The sequence below is a fragment of the Canis aureus genome, chromosome 21 (genome assembly GCF_053574225.1).
Source record: "Canis aureus isolate CA01 chromosome 21, VMU_Caureus_v.1.0, whole genome shotgun sequence".
NCBI lineage: Eukaryota > Metazoa > Chordata > Mammalia > Carnivora > Canidae > Canis > Canis aureus.
Genome location: NC_135631.1, coordinates 31,565,954 through 31,590,804, shown reverse-complemented (window position 1 = coordinate 31,590,804; position 24,851 = coordinate 31,565,954). Strand labels below are relative to the sequence as shown.

Genomic DNA, 24,851 nt, shown 5'->3' with positions numbered 1-24,851 from the left:
TGTGTGTGTGTGTGTGTGTGTGTGTGTGTAAATATGTTCTGCCAAAAGAACATTATTTTGGACAAACTAGAGGTAACTCTAGCATGGTTAAATATTTTCTCCTTGAGAAATGTGTCATTTGGTTTCATATACATATTTGAGTGTCTGTCATAACCTTTATCTGGTCACATGTTATTGGGATATTTTAATTTTTTGTCATTTGATTATTAATCAATTGGGCATAGATAGGGTTTATTGAATGTGTATAGTTAAAAATATGTGTGCAGCTAAATCTAGTTCCTTAAACAATGACTTCTTGGACATGAGGAAATATTTGGAGTGTGTGTGATTTCAGAGAAAAAAGAAATTCTGTAGATAGGGTGATGTACAACATTAATCTAATGTACAATAATAACATTTACCACTAAGGTCTTCATTCATCTTTACACATGACCCATACTTGGCATTATAGAAGACTCTTTATAGGGGCTGGTGTCAAACCGTTTACAGTTTTAAGGAGAGAACATTTTTTTACATAATTAGATTGGTAATTCCTTTTATATTAGGGAATGAATGTTTCTTACCTTATTTTATTCTTTTTTGTTGTTGTGTAATGAGGCTTGGAAAATATCACAAAGCCAAGTCAGTGGTTATGTTACTACTTTGATCATGTTGCTACTTTGGTGCATGCTTTTGTTGGCAAGATTTGGGGCCATTCATCCTCATCTCTGAGACATATACACAAACATACACACATATTCCTTTCATATTGCTGTTTATCAAAGTCTTCTCTCTAAAATGAATTCTTAACCTCTGTGAACTATAAGAATAGACATACTCTAAACTACCCAGATGGATAATGACATTAATGATGCTGTAAATATTACTTGCAGATAAGTGGATGTAGTGATTTTAAATTACAACATGAAATATAAGATTAGAATAATGTTTGAACTGGTAAGGATTATACTTAGTTTAGAATTTTTATTAGGAGTGTTTTTACAAAGTATGCCCCCAAAGTAAGATGTTACTCCTAGAGGAAAATTTAACAACTTGTTACAGGTCAGACTCTCTAATAATCTATTTTTAGATTAGTTAGCTGTTTGTTGTTAAGGTGAAAGGAGAGATGAATGGCATCCTTATAAGGAAGAAAAACCTCTGAAACCAAAGAGACTCCATACATCATTAAAGCTTTGCTCCATGAAAGGCAGATCTCCTCAAATGTCTTAAAAACATTACAGCCAGCCTGGTTGTCCTTGGGCTATACTTGCACTGGTCACTGGCTCACGGTCACGTCTGTTTTTCTGATTTCCTGATGGACTTTCTGTTCTACATTGCTACATAAACCACCAGACTGCACCCTCAATCATATTTGGAAGTGTTTCCAGAGATGTGGTTTTTGCAGTTAGTTGTTGTTCTTTTTTTTTTTTTTTTTTTTCCCTACCCTGGCTGGCTCCTGGCAGGCAGTTCAATTTCAGCTAATCTTACCTCTTTTTTCTTTTCTTTCTTTCTTTTTTCTTTTACTTTTGCTCCTGCTTTGTTTAAATTTAAATCTAGTTGGCATTTATCAAGGAAGAAGTACTAAACAAATATTTTTTAAATTTCCAAAATCTTTTTAAAGATCCTTTCTTATTTTGACTTAACTATAATGCAGATCAAGGTAGATTATGCATGATATTTTGCTTAGATAATTTTCTCTTCATTCATTGCTATGGTAAATTTTTGTCCTTCTTTAGAAATAATAAGATATTAAAATTTTGCTTGCTGTTGCTCTTTGTAAAGGCTAGCTTTTAGGAAAAAATGTATTTTTGTTTAATGTTAAAACATTAACATTTTAAAATTGTTCTCTTTACCAACATTTCTATAGAAGAAAAAGAAGAAAATATAGGAAAATATATTTGTCAGTTAACAATATAGTATTGTATATTTGAAAGCTGCTGTTTACTTAAAGAGAAAAAGAAGGCACCTGTTTGGCTCAGTCAGTAGAGCACCTAACTCTTGATCTTGGGGTTCTGAGTTTGAGCCCAATATTGGGTGTAGGGATTACTTTATATATATATATATATATAAAGGGACGCCTGGGTGGCTCAGCAGTTGAGCATCTGCCTTTGGCTCAGGGCGTGATCCTGGATTCCCAGGATCGAGTCCCACGTCGGGCTCCTTGCATGGAGCCTGCTTCTCCTCCCTCTTCCTGTGTCTCTGCCTCTCTTTCTGTGTCTCTCATGAATAAATAAATAAAATCTTAAAAAAAAAAAAAAACAGAAAGTTGCTAAAATAGTAGATTTAAAAAATTCTCATAATAAGAATATATATTTGTAACTATGTGTGGTGATAGATATTAACTAAATTTATTGAGGTAATTATTTTGCAATATATATATATTGCAAATCATGTTTCATACCTAAAACCAATACAATGTTATGTGTCAATTATATCTCAATAAAAGTAGAAAAAAAGAAAGAAAAAAAAAATCTATTTGCCAGGCTAGGTACTGGATCCTTGATAAAGGTGAATTTCACATTCATTTATTAATGCATCAAATATTTATTGAATGTTTGCTATTTGCTAGACATTATTCAGGGCACTTGGATTAAATTACCGAGAAAACAACAACAAAAAAGATCAAATCCTGTCCTGATAGAATTTATATTCTAACCACAGTTGGGGTGGGGAAGATCAGCGTGAAAAAATATACATAATAAAATTATTTGGTATGTTTGAAGCTAATAAATATACAGAAAAAAATATATAGCAGCCTTGAGGAATCCTGATGGAAGCATGAGCGGCAATTTTAATTGGTGCGGTCACCACGGGCTTCACTGAGCAGATGACACGGAGGCCTGAATGTAGGAGCATCCTTGGTATGTTAAAGAATCATCAGCAGTGCCAGCGTGGCTGGAGTGGAGTGAGCTAGGGGAAGGAAGAGCAGATGGCACCAAAATGGCCACAGGAGGCCAGATCTTACAGGGCCTCCTAAGCACTTGTGAGAATATTGGCTATAGTTCTAAATAAGAGGGGATGATCTTGAGGGATCTGGAGAATAGAATAAAATGATGCGACCTATGATCTCGAACAATTACTCTGACTTCTTTTTAAAGAAGCCTCTACAGTATTAATTGAGCAAGGAGGGACAATTATGATAATGATAGCTCAGATAAATGAGGTGGTATAAATGGTTGGATTCTGGTGAATTCTGGATATTTTGTGAAACTGATGGATTGCATGTTGGCATGGAAGAAAAAATTAAGTATGTTAAGTTGCAAGGCTACCTAGATTCACCAAAGGATAGTAGATTGTAGTCTTTAGATAGAGAAGAAGACCATGATTGAGTTCAGGAATATTTATTATTAAAAGTGAATAGCATAGAAGACTCACATAAATAACAAGATACTAAAGGGAAAGTGGTGACCTAGAAACCAAGAGAAGAAGAGAAGTATCAGATCAGCAACAATTACCGATTGTTTTAAATGAAACTATTCTTCATCAATCAGGGTTCAGGCAGGGAAGCAGAACCACTATGAGTGTTGTAGAATGAGGAGTTTATCGGTTATGCAACTGCAGGAGTAGCTAAGGAAGTAAGATCCAAAAAGGAGATTAAAGTTACCAGTGAAAAATGAACTGACCGGCCCTCCTGAAGCACTGGTGTGATGCGTAGGTGGGAGTTTGCGGGGATATATCTAGGGATCTAGGTGATTCCAGCTGTCAGAAGGAAACTGGAACTGATAGTTTGTAGAGAAGTCTGTGGAAGGCTATTGGCTCTGCATTTAGTGGCAGGCTTGGCTTGGTGGGTTAGCAGAACTGCTGGTTGGGAAGATGAGCTGCAAGGAGGGGGGGGAGAGAGGAAGGACAAGACGAAACCCACTAGCACCTTGCATCTGTTTCTTAGAACAATTAGTCACTAGAATCTTCAGGAAGCAATCCATAATTCTTAAATTCTGTGATTGATTCTTGTGAACATTTCCCTTTTGGCCAAATCTAACTCAGAACTATAAAGGGGTAGAAAGAGATTCCAGAAAATGTAGTTAGAGCTTAGCAGTGCTGACACAGTAAGAAACTACCACAGTCCCCCACTTTTCAACTCAAGAACCATATATACCCGTTTAAATCATATTTCATTTTCACATAAATACATCATCAAAATACTGTATCAGCCTCACCTAATACAACTACCTCTGGTCCAGCTGAAAATATACTATCCCACTCTCCAAAAGGTAATACAGAGTCCAACTGGCACAATACGTGTATTTGGATTATGTTCTGTTCTCTTCTAACTAAACCCATATTTCCCCCATTGATACTTATTAACTTATACACTGAGACATAAGTTTATTATATTAAAATATCACATATCTTAAGTATTAGAAGATGGGGAAAGGAAGAAAGTGAATAATATGCAAATATATTCATATCAGTGTAAGAAAGAAATATTCATAATTATGTTTTTATTTCTGCATGTGGTCACATGGCAATAGCTGTGATTTTTATTTTCCTTCTTTCCCTATATGTTTTGTTTCTCCCTTTGCCCTCAGATAGAACACTGGTTGTTTCCCTGCCTGGTGGGGTAACCCAAGCCTTTGTTCCTGAACAGTCTTTCGATGAACAATGTTGCCTATATTGGGATATTGTGTTTTACCATAGAATGTGGGAGAATTAGGTGTCTCAGAGGATATCCTGTGTTTCATCTATATTCCTTCTTACCCCCTCATATCAACCCAATTTCACTGCAATAGAACCCCCATTTCTCCAATGTGTTTAGAAATCACCTTTTCCTGTTGGTACACTGAAATGAGAACTGGAGAGTGGCCACAGGGCAAATTCAGTTTCCAGTAACCACTGCTCTGCCTTCTGGTGGTAATACTCCACCCCGAGAGCTAACACCACTAGCCTAGCAGAGCCCAGTGTTGCAGGGAAGGGAGGCCAAATTTTTGTAGTGGATAATAACGAATAAAAGTGAAATGATCCACTCTCCTTTCCACCCCTAAGTCCCCAGAATCAAGTTGTGAATCCTGGATATGTGAGAAATAACACTGCATGTTGATTGTTGGTGTAGATGATATACCAGATCCTAGAGAACATTACTCTGTCTTGTGATAGCAATATATTGTCACCTAGTGGCCTCCATCTCCAGGTCGGTCCTCAAAGGATCCAGGCAAACTGGGCAAAATCTTGCCATTATTATGGTGTCTGTGATGACTTCTCACAGTTCACACTTAGAACTTGACACAGTGGGGTTTTCTGGGACTTGAATCTGGTGGTAGGTCTAGGAGCAACGCGGATGGATGGGACCAGATCTTCGGGAGGGTCAGCATTTCCCTGAGTGGACACCATGGTTGACTCCTGCTGGCAAAAGAAGCTGAACAGAATTTAGGGGTTTAAGGTCTTCAGCTTCACTTAAATCTGCACTCACATTATCTCAAATTTTAGGAACCCCCTGCTTCCCAAAAAAAGACTGTAATATTGGGAATTCAAAATACAGTTTACCCACTCATTTTGCTACCCACAGAATGAGACTTTGAGTTTGGCTTTAAGAAATTACTACTTGAGGCTATAGGAGATATACTTTTTTCTTCTTGAAATCTTTATAATTCCTTATTCATATCTCTAGCTGGAAATTTAAAGGCATAAATTTATAATTTTCTAAGTTCTCAGGCACATTTAGAAGCAAAAAGTCAACTAAACTCACCATATTCCTATTTTCCCTAAATATTCTATGGCAGCAATTTCTTGGTCACCTAAAGCCTTGATTCTACAGGCATTTGATTACAAGTATTCGTAGATGATAATTTAAGTAATTGTCATTACATGCTACAGACTATCCCACAGTCCCTTTGTTATGGTCAAAAGACTTATTTATGCCGTAAGTCTACTCAGACAAAATAACTAATTCTACACTTTTATCCTTAAGATCATATTAACTAATAATCTGGTTTGCCATAAAGTAAGAATTCCCACTATATTTTGATAGAAGATTTCAGATATGGATAATACTTAAACTTTTCAAATGATTTATCTGGATCTTACCTCAAATTTATCTTTAGGCAAAGAAAATTAACTATTACATACATATGTTATATATATCATATGTTTTGTATTTTATATACCATGTATATATTGTACCTTATAAATACTTATATATTTAAATTTTGAATTTTCCAAACTGGGCAATATTGATATACTTAATTTTAGTTTTATCATAGGACAATGAAGAGATCTTATTCAAATAACTTCAGTTTTAATACAATTTTACTTAAAAACATTTAAAAATATTGCATGAAATATGCACAACACCATAATATTAAAAAAAAAAAGAAGAAGAAGAAGAGAAAATGCTCTGGTAATCCCTGCAGTTAGCATTTTTGCATATTTCCCTCCAATAATTTTGACATACTGCACATACTTTTTCATTTATATTACTTGAGCAGCACTATTTACAGTTACTGTCCCTCTTTTAAATTATGGCTTCTATAAGCATTATCTCACATCAGTAATGAGGCTTTTTCCTGTTTTTTTTCTTTTTGTTTTCCTTTCTGTTTGTTTTTGCTGTAGTTTTATGCTGTTGCATCAAATAGATGCACTACAATTTACTTAACCATTCCCTTCTTGTTAGTTAATTTTACAATCCAAAAGCCAGTGTATTTTTTACTGCAATCATCAGCAAACAACTTAAACTAGCTGAAGCCAAAAAAACTTTTTGGCTGAGCTAACTAAGAACATGAGATGTAGTTACTCATGATTTAGCAACTTAAAGTTCAATGTGCTATTTAATTACTGCCAACATACTTAAAATAGGATAAAATGGACAAGCCTGCACTCAAAACTCCCGTTTTGGTAAAAAGAAGCAGAGAGCACCCCGCGATCACTTGTCCAAATTTCATAACACATCCTGCAGAGCAGTAAGTACCAGCCCTGCCCTGGCAGCGGAATGAGTTCCACGCCCAGCCAATCTTCTTCTCCTTTCAAGAAAATTCTCCTGTTGTTTATATTGCGTGGTCACATCCGTAGGGTATTCTGGAGGAGAGGCCCTCTTTCTGGAAAGTGCTTAGCTTCATTGCTTATGTCCTCAGGGTATGGTTTGGGAGTCCAGAGATTGAGGAATGGGTAGAGCCGTGCCCGGTCTGACAGCCTTCTTCAGTTTACCTCCCTCAAAAGATTCGCAAAATGCCAACTTTGTTGCCTTGTGGTCAACTTCCAAGACAAAGATCATTGAGAAATCAAAGCTCATTCATCAAGACTCTGGTCTGAAAATTCTCGTCTCTTAAAATCTTTTGGGGGTCTATGTATCCCCCTCAACCTCCGCTAGTGGCTTAGGTCTTTTTCTCAACAAATTGTGAATAGTCAGGGATGAATATAGAGAACAAATCAGCTCTTGCCCAAAAGTTTTGATTCTTTATAATATAACAGTGGGATAATGCTCCCACTGTTAAATATTAGGACAACATTTGGCATGGATTTCACTGGAAAAATACATCTTGTAGTCATGTTTGTGAAACCTGGAAATGTAAGGGGGTTAATCTATTCTAGAGAAATCCTTTGACCAATGGGGATGAGAGCTGCTGGATAAATGTGTCCTTCTTTTCTTCCTTGGGCAGACAATTCTGGGGGTAAGCTTGAGTGTTTCTCAGTAGGTTCTAGGAGACAGAGCCCACATTGACCACCCTGATGACCAACTTTACACAGCACTCTTCTGTTGATTCTCCCTCTTTCCCAGTTCCCCATCTGATTTGGAGATCACTTCTCAAAATATGCTACGTGCCCTCAAATACTTGTCCAACACTCTTTTTTTTTCTGGAGAACAACTCAGGCTAAGTTACCTTTACTTTCATAGTCAGTCTTTTTTTTTTTTTTTTAATTTGAAATTTGCCAGTGACAAGCCCCAGGATGCATTAGGCGTAGTTAAATTCACAAGCTTAGATAATTCCGTGACAATTTATCTCCATGTCTCTTTTCTGTTTTTATCTAAGTTTTTGATTCAGGTAGACAATTTCTGCAGTGGCAAGATTACCATCAGCAATTCCTGTTTCATATCTTCTACTCTAAGGGAAACTCATTAGAAAAAAAAAGAGAGAAAAAAAAAGCATGCTTTTTTCCCAAGAATTTTTACCGAAAATCCTGGTTGTGTTCAATTGGTCTAACTTACATCATATCATAGTCACTGGCCGGAGTGTGGAAGGCTTTGGTCCCAGGAATGATTGAGGGAGGGGCAGAGGTGTGGTTAGTAAGGGAAAAATCAGTTTACCACTCCAGAATAATAGCAGATATGTAATAAGCACTGTTTCTTTTATTTTATTCCTCTTTTTGCTCTCTCTCTGCTATTTTAGCAGTACAAATTTTTGGAAATGATTTCATTACTGTAAATTGGCTTCTTTGTAAACAAAGAACTTTACACTTTCCCTTGTCTTCTATAGGACAAAGGAGGATTTTTTTAAGTAATAAAATCGACTATGTTAAAATAACTAAAATATATGAGAAAAATAAAAATAAGTTATAAAATTCTGATGAAACCAGGAGTTAGAATAGAAACCCTAAATGTCATTAGTGGCCATATATGAATTTGATTTTAAGCTTTTAAGCTTTCTAGTGGTTACTATGATCAAGCAAACACAATTAGTGAGGAAAATTTGTGGTTTCAGAGAAGCAAAACAGTTGTTTAGAAAAGTAAAGATACCCTCTTGCCAGTACTAGGAATTCCTCCATTGGGTCTCACCAAGAGAACCATGTACTATTAACAACATATGAGTTCAGCCACTTTTTTATAGTCAATACATTGAAGTGCTTCATTAGAACTGGTCTTTCCCAAGCCCTTCAGTGTAAGTTCAGGGAATTATACTGAAATCTAATATGGAATAAACACTTCTATGGATGCTAATATACTAAAATGTGGGTATGGGGTTCTTTAAGAGCCTGATTTAATTCAGGAATAAAACGCCAAATATGAAGAGTAGTTTTTCCCTAGTATGATGCAAAGAACATCGGTCCTTACTGACAGACCATCCACTAAAACAGGACAAAACAAAAGGTCCCTGGTCGTATAAACTTGGGAAACATTGGATATTATCTTAGAATTGTATGATGTGGGAAAATAGAGCTGCATGTAATTAAATGTCTCTCCGAGCAGAATCACATTTAGTTAAAATGTTAATACCTGCCAGGGCATCAGCCCCACCCACTTATATTAAATCCACTGGATAAGTTCTCATAGGATGCAGCCTGCCCTGCTCTACCATCTGATTCTCAGAATCATTTAGAAATCATATAGGTACGCAGGATGAGGGGTGTGTTTTGACATTCTACTCCTAAATAGAATAGACAGACAAGGCAGTGAGTTGGATCACAAGGTAATACGATTAACAAATTACCTCACGGCTATGATAATGGAAATCAGAAACCTCTTCCATAATAGTAAATGGTGTTCATCCTACCATCAATAATCACCAGGAAAGTAAGCCTAGGTTGATAAAATACCATTTGAAAGAGAAAAAAAGAATACTCCACTCCAACCAAAAAAACCTCTACAGACCATGTGGGAATTACCTGTAAGCAATTTAGAAGACTGATCAAAGGTAGGTCATAACACCAGACTTCAACAAGGGAGAGAGAACCTATTCCTGTGTGAGATGTTTTACAGTAAAAGTGTTCATTCTCAAATTTATCTGAGTCCAAAATATTCAAAATAATTCTAATAAAACTCAATGTTTTAGAGAAACGTGAGAAACTATTCTAAAAAAAATTTGTATGAGACAAAGTCAGCGATTAATTCAGTTTTTAAATGAGAAAAAGAGGGGGTGCCTGGGTGACTCAGGAGGTCAATCAGCTGCCTTTTGGCTCAGGTCATGATCCTGGAGTCCCAGAATTGAGCCCTGCTCAGCGAGAAGTCTGGTTCTCCCTCTGGCCCTCACTCTGCTCCTTCTCCCCCTCTCTCCCTCTCTCTCTCTCTCTCTCTCTCTCAAATAAGTAATTTTTTTAAAAAGAAAAGTGCAAGTAGATTTTTTTTTTGCAAGTAGATTCTAAGGTGAGTCACAGAGCCATCAACATGGAAACACTGCCTTGCTGACAGAGGAGCAGGAAGATAGGCCAAGAGAGTCCTGGGCACACACACATTGGGCATCAGATTAAGGAGGCACCAAGCTTCAGGGGAGAAAAGATGAATCATTCAGTAGGTGCACCTAGAAAATGTGGCTCATTTTTGTGAAGAAAAGTAGTGAGACATTATGCACAAAGGTAAATTTTAGATGAAATAAAAACCCAAATATAAAAAGTGAACTGTAAAACCCAAGCAGAAGACCTAAATGAAAAATATTAGAGGTAGATAGGAATATATCAAATTTCAGGCTTTTTTGTTGTTCAGGAAAATTCATTAGGGACTGGATAAAAATATAGGCAAGGCCTAAAACAAAGCATGGATATCTAGAAAACATAAGAAATTCTGCAAATCAAAATAAATCCAACAAATCAAATGGAAATTTGTAAATGTGTATGAAATGGAGCTTGGGCCCCTGTGCACTGCTGGGAGGGGTTCAGCTTGCTGGAGATGCTGTAGTTATGTGATGATGCCTGTTTATTATGAATATACTTCTGAATCTATAATTTCTATGTTCTATATGCCTTGTAACTGATTCACTAATCCATACAGCATACTGACTGCATACTAAATGAGGAGGGGAGTTGGAGGTAACCAAGGAATTCGTCCCATGACAGCTAGATGATAAAAAGTGGGACAGATGCACACTGTAGAGTAGTGTGAAACATTTAGGAGCAGTAAATTTGATGTGCATATACAACCCAGATGGATTGTGAAGGAGTGCAGAGTGAAAATGGGGGGGAGAATCTTAGTACAAGAAGATTTATTTCAAAGAACAAATCTGCAATAAGGAGGTATATAAGACAATTGCTAATATTTCTTATAGGTATGTACTGATCCCAGGTCACATATTAAAACTAGCGTGGCTGCCAGTGGAAGGAAAGAAGGAAACAGAAGTGGGAATCATGGCCCAAAGAGTAAGAATTATGAATCATGAAACAGAATGAAACAAAATGGTATTTTTCCTGGTTATTATTGGTATTATTATGTAACAAATCCTCCCCAAATTTAGTGATGTGAAACAAGAAAGTAAGCTTAGAGTGAGAAGATACTGTTCAAAACAGCAAAAACAATATCCACTCCCAGCAACCCTCTCCACCGCCCCCCCCCCCAAGAAAAAAAACCTATAGACTATCTCGGAATTACCTGTAAACAATTTAGAATATTGTTAAAAGTTAGATCATAGCACAAGAATTAAACAAATGGAAAGAGAGAACGTATTCTTGAATGAAATGTCTTATCATAAAGGTGTTAAAGCTCATATTTATCTGTGACTTCAAAATAATCCGAATAAAACTCAAGCATGATTTTGGAGAAACATGAGAAAATCTATCTGTCTGTCTGTCTGTATCTATCTAATCACAGATTTGTGAATTAGGGAACTTGGAGGCTACACTGTGTCTAAGAATTCAACTAGGAAAATTTAAATAGCTGGGGATGTAAACATATGGGGCTGAATGATTTATTTCCAAGATGATGTCTTCAAACACAAGTTTCAAATCAATGGTGAGAAGACCTGAAGCCTGGCCCAGCTGGAACAGTTCCTCGGAACTCTGACAGATGGCCTCTCTATGTAGCTGAAGCTCCTCTTAGCCTCATGGCCAGATTCTAAGACTGATTGTTCTCAGTCCTCTCGTGAAGGATGCTCCAAGGGAACCAAGTGGAGGGTGCATGGTCTTTAATGACCTTGCCCTAGAAGTCACAACATCTCAATTCTGCCACACTTTATTGGTCAAAGAAGTCACAACGTCACCCTGGTAGAAGAAGTAGGATTATAGAGACCATCTCTGAGTGGGAGGAGTGTCAAGAAAAGCATGTGGGACTGGAGACACTGTTGAAGTCATCTTTGGAAAATATAATCTGCACAATTGTGTTCACTTAGATACTGATGACATTTCATGAAACAAGTAATAGTTTTAATCAACTCTGTCCCCCAAGTCTACTCCTTACACAAGGAAGGAAAGAAGGAAAAAGAATCGAAGGTGAAATTTAACCAATGAATAAAAAAATGGAAGAGGAAAGTGGGAGAAAGCAAAAGTAGAAAGTTTCTTTTAAATAGAGAGTTAGTAAAACTTCAAGTTGAAATATGATCAGGTTACAACATGAGGAATATTGCTCCTCCTTCTCAGGGAACTAAAAAGCAGTGAATTGTTAAAAATGACATGACTGAATATTTATTCTGACAAGACTCCTCTTTCTGTAGTGTGGCAAATGAACGGGATGAAGATCATAGGAGGAAGAGGAAAGCCAACTAGTAGAATATGAACATAATCAGAGGGAAAGATAGAAGCTGCTTGAAATAAAATAGAGACAATGGAAATGAAAAGATATAGACTTGTTCAGGGCAGTGATATCAATGCTAATGAACTGAATGTGGGGGAGGAGGAAGTAGAATCATCAAGGCTAACTCCTAAACTGAGCAACTTTTCTGGTACAGTTGATTAGGGGAGGTTAGTAGATTCAGGCTTACTCATGGATTTTGATTATCTAGAATCTTCGATGAAGTAACATCTTGGAGACCTTCGTATAAGAGTAGTTTGCTCTGAGTGTGGAAAAAAATTAACTATGAAGATTATAAAATTCAATTAAATCAATACTTCCTAAAATATTGTATCACCTATAATATCATATCAAATATTTGAAATGTACAAATATTATAAAATATTGTCTTAAAAAATGCATACATTCTTCAGGAGACTCACCTTAAATAATTTTTGACCCATCTTTTAAATGATTTATGAAGGGAGTTTATCAAAGATGGAAAAAAATGACAGGTACTTAAAATATAATTCATCAGCAGGGGCTGGTAAATTTGTGGTCACATTTCAAACAATCAAGCTGGGAGGGAGAGTAACGTCATCTTGAGAGAGATGAACTACTTGATAGTACAATATTTATACCTAAAAATTAATGTGCTTTACAGTTCATATGAATTAACTCATATATTTGTAACAATCCTGAGTGAAGTCACATTATTATTTTTGCTTTAAGTATTTGGAAATGAAAACAGATAAATCATATTCCTTACAAAAGATTACCTGTAAGTGAAGAAGTTGGCTATAAGTTTAGGTGATTCCTATCCATATCAAAGACAACTCAACACCTTCATGAAAGAAAAACATGAAAGTATTAATGAAAAACACTAGTATTTTATGCTGCATTTTAAAAAAGGATGTATGTAATGAGATTTATTAGTATTTTTTAAAACCCAGAAAGCTAAGAAGTCTAATTATTTTGGATTAGTGACTTCTTTTGAAATTAATTAAGTAGAGTATTTTTTAAAAAAGATTATTCATGAGAGACAGACAGAAATAGGCAGAGACCTAGGCAGAGAGAGAAGCGGGATCCCCGCAGGGAGCCCGATGTGGGACTCCATCCCAGGACCCTGGGATCACAACGTGAGCCAAAGGCAAACCATCAACCGCTGAGCCACCCAGGTGTCCCAATTAAGTAGAATAGTTTAGGTGATTTTTTTCTATCTCATCTGGAATGAGGTGTGGAGGGTTGGCAAATTGTTAATTACTTGGCATAGCTAAGTAAATGACATTGTGAATAATGTCTGTGTAAAACTTATCTAGACATGAGACTTGGAATGTGCTTTTTAATTAATTTTTGGAAGAATTGGAGCTTCTCATCTGTCTTTTGGCCAGGAGTGCTAATATTGGGTAGGGCATCATTATATTTTAGAATGTCTCATTTTTAGCCTATTTCTTGGAAGGCTAAAATTTTGGGAGGACTTAGGAATTAGCAATTGGGAGTGTGAAACATTTAAGGCAATGTTAAGATAAAAATTCAAAGTAATTTTTCACTATTTTTGTGAATAGTTCAACAAGGTAGAAGCCTTATAATAGTACATTGCCTTCAATATTGTCTTCAACTAAAGTACAGATAAAATTTTGATTCTTACACTTTTAGTTAGTAAATCTGAAACAATGGATAACATAAAATATATGGTTATGAATCTCTGAATAATATTCAATGAATACATTACCCTCCCTAAACAAAATCTACCAATCTATATTAAAACATTAAGATTCAGGTGGTATTGAAAATTATGGTGAGTATATAATGTATATATGTATATGGTGAAATATAACCATAACATGGTGCTTTATCGGGCTACTAATTTTCATATTTAAATCATATCATGGACAAACTTTTGAACTCACATTTTTTTCTATCTTAACTTTTCTTCTGTATCTTGTAAGGTGGAATTAATCCACTTTGGTAGTGAGGCTTCTTTAAGATTATCTTTGCAGATAATCTTAATTAGTCAGTCTGCCTGAGTATCTAGGTCCACTTTTTTCCTATGATCAAATCCCTGCCCTAAAACTCCCTTCCCTTGACTTCATGCTAGTTGTATCATGTGTCCTTGCCTTAATCATCTACTTTACTTGGCACACTGGTTCCTCTGAAATGTGAATCTCATCCTATCCATATAAGTATTCCTTGGAACATTAGAAGTGTGTCCTCAAAAACCATGTCACATCGTTGAGATCTTGTTACTCGCTATTGGATCCACTGATACTGCTCACCACCTCTCTGGATCTCCAAAGCTTGCTGGTACTATGTCAAGTTTCCCTGATAACCTACTGAAAATCTTAACAATTGTCTTTGGGTGAATTTCCACCCAATACTGCCACTTATTATTCAATCCAAATCCAAGCTCTGTATGCATAGCTGGACCATCTGTGATGTAATGGAATCACAGACCTGGGTTCAACGCTTGGTCTTGATACTTGGCAGGTGTTTGACTTATCTAAATTATTCAACTTCATTGAGTGTTATTTTCTTCATTTTAAAATGAGGATATAAATAATAATTTATAATCTGACATTTAATTTATTCTGGAGAGTTGGTTATAGAGATACAGAAATTATGTAGATAAGTGTATTATATGAATTGAACACTGAGTCTATGGACTGGCACTGTACTAAGCTCTTTAAAGGACTGATAATGATCTAGGGATTACCATGATTTCCACTTAAGTACCTTGCTAAGTAAGGCCACACAGTTTATTCTGACTCCGGAGACATAATAACTACTATGATCTAACGTATACTAATACTGTAAGAAATAGAGATAAAGCACTTGGCATAGCCTCTAGCGTTTGAGTGTCAATTCCACCATGACTTGTAGCTGAGTTTAACACGGGTAGGATTCCCATTTTGGTGTAAGTATGTCATATTCAAGTTCAGTTTCTCTTAGGATTGTCCAAATTAAGAAAGTATGTGCTCTATGTAGTATTATCACTAGCTAATATTGCTTTTCTTGTGCTGAATCTGTGTCTTCCTTATACTTCACTTATATCCCATCTGATTCCCTTTTATTTCCTACCCCATTTCGCATATTTACCAAAACACCACAATAAGTATATATTAAATACAATTATATCTTAGAGATATTAAAATTAACATTATTTTAACCTGATATAAAAGTAATGTGAATTGTGTAATTAACACAAATTAAATGAATTAACTCTATAGATGACCCTCGAACAACATGTGTTGGAACTTAATGGCCCTACTTATATGTAGATTTCTTGTGATAGTACAGTACACTACCATAAATGGATTTTCTCTATAATTTTTTAACATTCTTTTCTCTAGCTTTATTGTTAGAATACAGTACATAACACTTACAACTTATATAATATGAGTTTTTGACTGCTTGTATCAGAAGGCTTCTGGTCAATAGTAGGCTATTAACAGTTTTGGGGAAGACCAAAGTTATAAAAGTTATGAATTTTTGACTACACAAGGGTCAGTGCTCTTAATACCCATGTTGTTCAAAGTGTTAACAACTGTATTTGTATGAGTTACATGGCTTTCCACAGGATATCTATTAAAGGGACTAAATTTGTTGCTGGGATGCCTGGGTGGCTCAGATGGTTGAGCATCTGCCTTTGGTTCAGGTCATGATCCCAGGGTTCTGGGATTGAGCCCCACATTGGGCTCCTTGCCCAGGGGGAGTCTGCTTCTCCTTCTGCCCCTCCCCTCCACTCATGCTCTGTCTCTTGCGCTCCCTCTCAAATAAATAAAACCTTTACAAAATTTTTGTTGCAATTAATGAAAAGGTCTCTTAAATTGCATTTTAAAAGTAATTTATTTGTCTGTAGACCTTGGAATAAGTTGAAATATTATTTATTTACAACCCAAGTCACTCACCTGAAACTTAATTTTATCACTACTAGTTATCAAGGAAACGGTTTGCTTAAAATTCTTTTAAAAGAATATCGGTATCAAGAACTGTGGAGTATCTGAGCGTTTACCCTACTTGAGAAGTTATGAAGTTAGCCAGTCATAATTCAATGGATCGCGGCAGAAGATACAAGACTCCTGGATCAGAGACAAAGATATTTATTACTCGTAGTGTAGCAGGCTGCATAAGCTTCGTGTTTGCTGAGCTCCCCTTGCTGTCGTTTCCTACGTGGATGACCCAGGAGGGCTCAGGTGGATGCTTCACAAGCTGTAGTTTTGCATCACAGCCGAGAAATGTCAAGATTAGGGAATCTGAATCTTTTATAAAAAACTCTCAACCTAACTGAACTCGGCACTGGATGGAGGAATATTATCTGTATTGTGCTTGGAAATACAAAATGAGCAGACAGATTTCGTATGCTCAAGACAGAGACATTCCATCTCTCCTTCAAAGTTGTTCATAGTACAAACATCCTTGACAAGATCCCAGAACACAAGCTATCAGCGTTTCTGCTTGTAAAATGTACTGAAATATGGGGGACTCGCCTAGAATTGCCTCTTAACAGCTGATCAAATGGAACAGTTTTTATTTATTTATTTTTTTTAATTTTTATTTATTTATGATAGTCACAGAGAGAGAGAGGCAGAGACACAGGCAGAGGGAGAAGCAGACTCCATGCACCGGGAGCCCGACGTGGGATTCGATCCCGGGTCTCCAGGATCGTGCCCTGGGCCAAAGGCCCGCGCCAAACCGCTGCGCCACCGAGGGATCCCCTGGAACAGTTTTTGACGTGATTGTAAGTTGCACCTTGATTAAACTTCAGTAGTTGTAATTGGTAATACAAATGAAGAAATATAATCATCTTGGTTTGGGGGAAAACCCATAGATCCTCAACAATTTTCTCTACTATTCTAAACAAGTAATTCCAGAAAATTTCATTCTACTTTGGCATTTTGATGACCCATTGCCAATACTGCTGGCTGTGCCACGTGAGGAAGTCTGTGGCGATGGGTGCAGCGGGAATACTTAAAGCTAGAATCTTAGAAGACCAATGTCAACTTTTATAGTTAACATCCTGAGCATTACTTTGCTCATTCAACCTACATGTTTGTTATATATTTAAGATATGTCCAGCACAATCGTACATATGCTGAGAACACTGTAGTTAATGAAACAGAACAAAAGTTTCTATCTTACGGATTTATAATCCAGTAGCAGAAAAAGAAATATTACCATCTTTGACATCCAAAGAAATAAAAATGATGCACTTCCCTGCCATAGCCCCTCCCTCCCACTCCTCTTTTCTGTTCTACTTTTCTCCATACTCACTACTAATGTGCATATATTTATCTAATATATAAAACTTAATTGCTAATCATTAACATATTCCTACTGGAATGTGTGAGGCATAAGAGTGGGGATTTCTGTTTTGTTCAGTGCTAGTGTGCACACAAGGTACAAAAGGCTTCTGACACAAGAAAAGATTTTTAAACATGCTTGAAGAATACATACTTAAATGGATGAATAAAATAGATTTTATGGGAGCAAAGGCCTCCAGAGGAAATCTTCCCAAAGACCACTGAATTAGAGGAAGAAGATGATAGTGGCCATTTGATAATAGATATGACATATTTACATAATACCAGAAAAGAAATCTTAAATGAAACTTCATTGGAAGCTATAATTCCTCTAACACTGAATATATAAGAAATAGGAAATTACAGTTTATTACTTTTAATGGAGCCATGTTTATAACTTCCAGACTGGTTTTGGCTTGGGGAAAAATGCTCACATACATAAAAGTGTTCATGGAACTTCTTTTGGACAGAAAACAGATCTAAAATCCAGCCAGGCATATAGAAACAAGACATTTTCTAAAAATACATCTTGATAAACATAGACCAGGTCAGTTCCTCCATATTTAGTTTTAAATCTCAATGGAAAGCAATCAACATAAAGGTGTATGGGAGGGTAATTCTGTAAACATATTTAAATAAGATTTTTCTATGCCAAGAGTGGTTATTATGCCAATTCTAAATGAGAGATTTATGTTTTTAGCTTTATTTACATATTCCAGTTGGCTTGGAATAGAAGAATTTGGGTTAAAATATATTTTGTCAGGTTACCAAAAAGCTAATCTTAACTGGGGCTTCAGCATTGAAAGGGACCGAAGAGACAGCTTTCCTTGTAATGTACGTAATGCATGCTTTCAGAAATAATATTCTAGAGAACTGCAAAATAGGACAGAGGAGGTGACCCTTTAAAAACAACCATCTAAAGAACTTCTTGATATTTCTGTAACTTGCCTGGATCCAGTGTAAAGGAAAGGTTTCAGGAAACTTTATTATTTTATTTTATTTTATTAATTTTAGAGAGAGAGTGTGTGAGTGGGAGGCATAGAGGGAGAGGGAGAGAGAGAATCCCAAGCCCATGTGGAGCCTGGAGCCCGATGTGGGGCTGGATGGTATGAGCCTGAGATCATGACCTGAGTGGGAATCAAGAATTGAAAGCTAAACCAACCGAGCCACCCAGGTGCCCCAGGAAGCTGAATGATTTACATATATTCATTTTTAAATGATGGTTTTAGTTTCAACTTTTTAGTTGAAAAATCTCCATCTGCAATAACTATCTTTACAATAGTTTTTGCCTAAGGAGAAAAACAAACTTTTCTCATCTTGTTTTATCTTTGATTTCAAGAATTTTATTTTATTTTATTTTTTTAATAATAAATTTATTTTTTATTGTTCAATTTGCCAACATACAGAATAACGCCCAGTGCTCATCCTGTCAAGTGCCTCCCTCAGTGCCCGTCACCCATTCCCCCCCATCCCCTGCCCTCCTTCCCTTCCACCACCCCTAGTTTGTTTCCCAGAGTTAGGAGTCTTTATGTTCCGTCTCCCTTTCTGATATTTCCCATACATTTCTTCTCCCTTCCCTTCTATTCCCTTTCACTATTATTTATATTCCCCAAATGAATGAGAACATATAATGTTTGTCCTTCTCCGATTGACTCACTACACTCAGCATAATACCCTCCAGTTCCATCCACGTCGAAGCAAATGGTGGGTATTTGTGATTTCTAATGGCTGAGGAATATCCCATTGTATACACAGACCACATCTTCATTCATCTTTCGATGGACACCAAGTCTCCTTCCACAGTTTGGCTATTGTGGACATTGCTGCTAGAAATATCGGGTTGCAGGTGTCCCGGCGTTTCATTGCATCTGAATCTTTGGGGTAAATCCCCAACAGTGCAATTGCTGGGTCGTAGGGCAGGTCTATTTTTAACTCTTTGAGGAACCTCCACACAGTTTTCCAGAGTGGCTGCACCGGTTCACATTCCCACCAACAGTGCAAGAGGGTTCCCTATTCTCCACATTCTCTTCAGCATTTGTGGTTTCCTGCCTTGTTAATTTTCCCCATTCTCACTGGTGTGAGGTGGGATCTCATTGTGGTTTGGATTTGTATTTCCCTGATGGCAAGTGATGCAGAGCATTTTCTCATATGCGTGTTGGCCATGTCTATGTCTTCCTCTGTGAGATTTCTGTTCATGTCTTTTCCCATTTCATGATTAGATTGTTTGTTCCTTTGGTGTTGAGTTTAATAAGTTCTTTATAGATCTTGGAAACTAGCCCTTTATCTGATAGGTCATTTGCAAATATCTTCTCCCATTCTGTAGGTTGTCTTTTAGTTTTGTTGACTGTATCCTTTGCTGTGCAAAAGCTTCTTATCTTGATGAAGTCCCAGTAGTTCATTTTTGCTTTTGTTTCTTTTGCCTTCGTGGATGTATCTTGCAAGAAGTTACTGTGGCCGAGTTCAAAAAGGGTGTTGCCTGTGATCTCCTCTAGGATTTTGATGGAATCTTGTCTCACATTTAGATCTTTCATCCATTTTGAGTTTATCTTTGTGTATGGTGAAAGAGAGTGGTCTAGTTTCATTCTTCTGCATGCGGATGTCCAATTTTCCCAGCACCATTGATTGAAGAGACTGTCTTTCTTCCAATGGATAGTCTTTCCTCCTTTATTGAATATTAGTTGACCATAAAGTTCAGGGTCCACTTCTGGGTTCTCTATTCTGTTCCATTGATCATTGTGTCTGTTTTTGTGCCAGTACCACACTGTCTTGACGACCACAGCTTTGTAGTACAACCTGAATTCTGGCATTGTGATGCCCCCAGCTATGGTTTTCTTTTTTAAAATTCCCCTGGCTATTTGGGGTCTTTTCTGATTCCACACAAATCTTAAAATAATTTGTTCTCTCTGAAGAAAGTCCATGGTATTTTGATAGGGATTGCATTAAACGTGTAAATTGCCCTGGGTAACATTGACATTTTCACAATATTTAATTCTGCCAATCCATGAGCATGGAATATTTTTCCATCTCTCTGTGTCTTCCTCAATTTCTTTCAGAAGTGTTCCATAGTTTTTAGGGTATAGATCCTTTACCTCTTTGGTTAGGTTTATTCCTAGGTACCTTATGCTTTTGGGTGCAATTGTAAATGGGATTGACTCCTTAACTTATCTTTCTTCAGTCTCATTGTTAGTGTATAGAAATGCCATTGACTTCTGGGCATTGATATTGTATCCTGCCACGCTGCCAAATTGCCGTATGAGTTCTAGCAATCTTGGGGTGGAGGCTTTTGGGTTTTCTATGTAGAGTATCATGTCATCAGCGGAGAGGGAGAGTTTGACTTCTTCTTTGCCAGTTGGAATGCCTTTAATATCTTTTAGTTGTCTGATTACTGAGGCTAGGACTTCCAGTACTATGTTGAATAGCAGTGGTGAGAGTGGACATCCCTGTCTTGTTCCTGATCTTAGGGGAAAGGCTCCCAGTGCTTCCCCACTGAGAATGATATTTGCTGTGTGCTTTTCGTAGATGGCTTTTAAGATGTCAAGGAATGTTCCCTCTATCCCTATGCTCCGAAGAGTTTTGATCAGGAATGGATGCTGTATTTTGTCAAATGCTTTCTCTGCATCTAATGAGAGGATCATATGGTTCTTGGTTTTTCTCTTGCTGATATGATGAATCACATTGATTGTTTTACGAGTGTTGAACCAGCCTTGTGTCCCGGCGATAAATCCTACTTGGTCATGGTGAATAATTTTCTTAATGTATTGTTGGATCCTATTGGCTAGTATCTTGTTGAGAATTTTTGCATCCATGTTCATCAGGGATATTGGTCTGTAATTCTCCTTTTTGGTGGGGTCTTTGTCTGGTTTTGGAATTAAGGTGATGCTGGCCTCATAGAACAAATTTGGAAGTACTCCATCTCTTTCTATCTTTCCAAACAGCTTTAGTAGAATAGGTATGGTTTCTTCTTTAAACGTTTGATAGAATTCCCCTGGGAAGCCATCTGGCCCTGGACTCTTGTGTCTTGGGAGGTTTTTGATGACTGCTTCAATTTCCTCCCTGGTTATTGGCCTGTTCACGTTTTCTATTTCTTCCTGTTCCAGTTTCAGTAGTTTATGGCTTTCCAGAAATGCATCCATTTCTTCTAGATTGCCTAATTTATTGGTGTATAGCTGTTCATAATATGTTTTTAAAATCGTTTGTATTTCCTTGGTGTTGGTAGTGATCTCTCCTTTCTCATTCATGATTTTATTAATTTGAGTCTTCTCTCTCTTCTTTTTAGTAAGGCTGGTTAATGGTTTATCTATCTTATTAATTCTTTCAAAGAACCAACTCCTGGTTTTGTTGATCTGTTCCACAGTTCTTCTGGTCTTGATTTCGTTGAGTTCTGCTCGAATCTTTATTAACTCTCTTCATCTGCTGGGTGTAGGATCTATTTGCTGTTTTTTCTCTAGCCCCTTTAAGTGTAAGGTTAGCTTTTGTATTTGAGTTCTTTCCAGTTTTTGAATGGATGCTTGTATTGCGATGTATTTCCCCCTTAGGACTGCTTTTGCTGCATCCCAAAGATTTTGAACGGTTGTATCTTCATTCTCATTAGTTTCCATGAATCTTTTTCATTCCTCCTTAATTTCTTGGTTGACCCTTTCATCTTTTAGCAGGATGGTCCTTAACCTCCACGTGTTTGAAGTCCTTCCAAACTTCTTGTTGTGATTTAGTTCTAATTTCAAGGTATTTTGGTCTGAGAATACGCAGGGGACGATCCCAATCTTTTGGTATCGGTTCAGATCCGATTTGTGACCCAGTATGTGGTCTATTCTGGAGAAAGTTCCATGTGCACTTGAGAAGAATGTGTATTCAGTTGAGTTTGGATGTAAAGTTCTGTAGATATCTGTGAAATCCATCTGGTCCAGTGTATCATTTGAAGCTCTCGTTTCTTTGGAGATGTTGTGTTTAGAAGACCTATCGAGGTTAGAAAGCGCTAGATTGAAGTCACCAAGTATAAGTGTATTATTATCTAAGTATGTCTTAACTTTGGTTATTAATTGATATATTTGGGAGCTCCCACATTTGGGGCATATATATTGAGGATTGTTAACTCCTCTTGTTGGATAGATCAATATGAGATAGTGTCCCTCTTCATCTCTCACTACAGTCTTCGGGGTAAATTTTAGTTTATTTTATATAAGGATGGCTACCCCTGCTTTCTTTTGAGGACCATTTGAATGGTAAATGGTTCTCCAACCTTTTATTTTCAGGCTGTAGGTGTCCTTCTGTCTAAAATGAGTCTCTTGTAGACAGCAAATAGATGGGTCCTGCTTTTTTATCCAGTCTGAAACCCTGCGCCTTTTGATGGGGTCATTAAGCCCGTTCACATTGAGTTACTATTGAAAGATATGAGTTTAGTGTCATCATGATATCTATTCAGTCCCTGTTTTTGTGGATTTTTCCACTGGACTTCTTAAAGGGGAATTTTGAGAGTCCCCCTTAAAATTTCTTGCAGAGCTGGTTTGGAGGTCACATATTCTTTCAGTTCCTGCCTGTCTTGGCAGCTCTTTATCTCTCCTTCCATTCTGAATGAGAGCCTTGCTGGATAAAGTATTCTTGGTTGCATGTTCTTCTCATTTAGGACCCTGAATATATCCTGCCAGCCCTTTCTGGCCTGCCAGGTCTCTGTGGAGAGGTCTGCTGTTACCCTAATGCTCCTCCCCATAAAAGTCAGGGATTTCTTGTCTCTTGCTGCTTTAAGGATCTTCTCTTTATCTTTGGAATTTGCAAGCTTCACTATTAAATGTTGAGGTGTTGAATGTTTTTTATTGATTTTAGGGGGGATCTCTCTATCTCCTGAATCTGAATACCTGTTTCCCTTCCCAGATTGGGATAATTTTCAGCTATGATTTGTTCAAATACATATTTTGGCCCTCTGGCCCTTTCGGTGGCCTCAGGAGCCCCAATTAAATGTAGGTTTTTCTTCCTCAGGCTGTCATTTATTTCCCTTAACCTATTCTCATGGTCTTTTAATTGTTTGTCTCTTTTTCCTCAGTTTCCCTCTTTGCCATCAACTTGTCTTCTATGTCATTCACTCGTTCTTCCACCTCGTTAACCCTCGTTGCTAGGACCTCTAGTTTGGATTGCATCTCATTCAATTGATTTTTAATTTCTGCCTGATTGGATCTAAATTCTGCAGTCATGAAATCTCTTGAGTCCTTTATGCTTTTTTCTAGAGCCACCAGTAGCTGTATAATAGTGCTTCTGAATTGGCTTTCTGACATTGAATTGTAATCCAGATTTTGTAACTCTGTGGGAGAGAGGACTGTTTCTGATGCTTTCTTTTGAGGTGAGGTTTTCCTTCTAGTCATTTTGCTCAGTGCAGAGTGGCCAAAAATAAGTTGTATTGGGAAAAGGAGAAAAAGAGAGGAGAGAAAGAAGGAAAGAAAAGAGAAATAGAAAGAAGAAAAAAAGGAAAAAAGAGAAGAAAAAGAGAAAGAAAAAGAAAGAAAGGGGAAAAAAAGGGTGGGGGAAGCAATCAGAAATCAAAAAGGAAAAAAAAAAAAAAAGAAACACGGGGGAGTATCTTCTGATTCTGTGTCTTTAAGTCCCTTGACTTCCCCTGGAACTTGTCCTTCTAGCTGGTCTTCTGGGGCAGGGGCCTGTTGTGCTGATTTTCAGGTGTTAGCACTTGGGGGAGCTGCTCTGCCCCCTGCCCGGTTCAGGGCTCAGTGGGTTTTGTTTACCCCATGAGGCCCCAGGAGGAACAGCCGCAGTGGCGGGGCCAGCTCTGGAGCCCTGGAGTCAGCCCCCGCAGTAACCCCGGAGCTCTCGGTCTGCAGGGCCTGGAGGCTCCGGGGCGGGGCCGCTGCTCTGCTCAGCTCGGGGCAGGAGCGTCCTCGCTGTCCTGGGCCCTCCCGGCCTCTGCCTGTCCCGGGGGGAGGCCGGATCCTGGGCTGTGTCCTGGCGCCCTGTGCTCCTGGTCTGCACTGGTGGATTCGCTCTCAGGCCCCGCAGCCGCCTCCGCGGAGCCTCCCCCGAGCCCCCCCTCAGCTGCTCCCGCCCCGCAGCCCCCTCCGCGGAGCCGCCCCCGAGCCCCTCCGAGCTGCTCCGGGTCCCGCCGTGCGCGCTGCAGCCCTTAGGGAGCTCGGCGCACTCTCCCGGGGCGCAGGTGTCTGTCAGTGTCCCCGGGAGCCCGAGGGCATCCCCGCCCTCCTGGGTCCTGCTCCAACTCCCCGCGAGCCCCTTTCTGCCCG

At 37.8% G+C, this 24,851-nt stretch overlaps 1 long non-coding RNA gene across 3 annotated transcripts in view; it reads left to right on the top strand.

The window, feature by feature from the left end:
* The window catches only part of LOC144293459 (uncharacterized), a 72,342-nt gene that overhangs the window by 31,084 nt on the left and 16,407 nt on the right, over positions 1-24,851 (top strand). For all 3 annotated transcript variants that reach the window (XR_013360685.1, XR_013360684.1, XR_013360686.1), the window contains one exon: positions 16,885-17,054. This is a non-coding gene — a long non-coding RNA (uncharacterized LOC144293459). The remainder of the gene's footprint in view (positions 1-16,884; positions 17,055-24,851) is intronic.